The sequence below is a fragment of the Lissotriton helveticus genome, chromosome 5_1, assembly GCF_964261635.1.
Source record: "Lissotriton helveticus chromosome 5_1, aLisHel1.1, whole genome shotgun sequence".
Lineage (NCBI taxonomy): Eukaryota > Metazoa > Chordata > Amphibia > Caudata > Salamandridae > Lissotriton > Lissotriton helveticus.
In genome coordinates, this window is record NC_136065.1 from 975794190 (window position 1) to 975795865 (window position 1676).

Sequence of the window (1676 nt, forward strand, 5' to 3'; positions counted from 1 at the left end):
GCATTCGCCTGGACTCCGAATACATGAGTGGACTACAACACGGCTTAACACACACCTGCGAAAGGTGAGGCACTCCCCCGGAGTGGACAGCGGCGTTAGGCAAAGTTCCGCATTCTGATATACTGCTGCATTGGTCTGCATGTTGTGGCATTTATCTTGCCCGTAATGATACGCATATGCTAATAAAGTCTACGCACCTTCAATTGTATTCAACTGTGATGAGTGTTGAGTTGAATAACAATGTGTATCTCAATGCCTATCTGGGTCACAGCCATACATGAGCATTGACAGCATTACCGAGGGAATACCGTTTTGTGGAATCACTGTCCCTACATTCATCCATACTTTCATTCTTGATTGATCATGGCCATGACACATCTGTGTGAATCGGAATGTTTTATTCACATTCAGTGGAGTGTTGAAGCTGGACCAGAACAGGGCCATGCAACCCCCACTTTACATTGTTGGCCTGTGGAGGGCCAGCCTGAGTACTTTCGGGATTGACAAGTTCATAGGGAGTGGAAGACTACGGTCCGCAGTGTGATTGCTGTGTCATTGGTAACCAAACCAAATATGGCAGTCCATGTCGAGGTCCAAGGTGAGTGTCACTCATTGTATAGGGGGACAGTGGGAGGTGTTATTCCAGGGCATGATGTAGAGGGCAGAACCAAGCTGGACCTGGCCATATGGCGGAGATGAATGCTACCACTTCATTCTAGCCACAAAGCCAGATTCATCATCATCTTCGTCCTCTGATTTGTCAGGTGCCTCACATACGGGTGGTGGTGTTTTGTCTGCATCACTGTGTGGTAGTGACACATCAGGAGCCAGAGGTGGAATGTCTGCCACACTGTGTGGCACTGACACTACAAGGGGAGGAGATATGGATAGAGTTGTAGCACCAGCATCCATCGGCGCCAGGCCATGTGGTGGCAATGCCATGATGAGGATCTGCAGGGCATGGAAGATCACAGCGACATCTCGCTGGTGTGAAGCCGTGGCAAACTTTCTTTCCACCTGCATCTCCTCCATGTTCCCCATGATCTTCCGCATGTGTCCCAACTCCCGAGTGACATCGCTGGGGCCACTCTGACTAGACAGATATTCTTGGCTCAGAGTCATGACTCCAGCGATGTCAGCCATAGCTTGTTGTCGAGCAAGGAGTGGACAGTGGGTGTCAGTTAGGGACTGTGAGTGGTCCCTAATGGGACTTAGACACCCAAGTATGGCATCTAGTTTCGCTGCCATGAAGTCGAACCGCACCCCCAGCTGGTCCAAATTTCCTCCTGGCACCCTAACATACGGCATTGGAAGGCCATGTGTTGGTCCTGGGAGACAGCCGTGGTGGTGGGCACTTCCTGCTGTATGGTCTGTGCAGGGGGTGGGGTCTCATGGATGCAGCTGGCCTGCCCTGCTCCTGGAGGTGCGGTGCCAGGGCTGTCCCTGAGCTGTTGGAGTGTGTCGGTGTAGATGTTGGAGAGGTCGTCTTCATCATCAGTGCTGAGGTGTTGGATCTGCTTTGCAGGAGGTGTTGATTCTCCCTCTGCAATGTGAAGGAGGAATGCAGATTGACATTGTGTTCACATATATGTTCACGCATTGTACAACTTTACTGTCATACTTCATGGCAATGTACATTGTGACTGTTTATGCAGAGACGCCTATTTGAAGCGGGA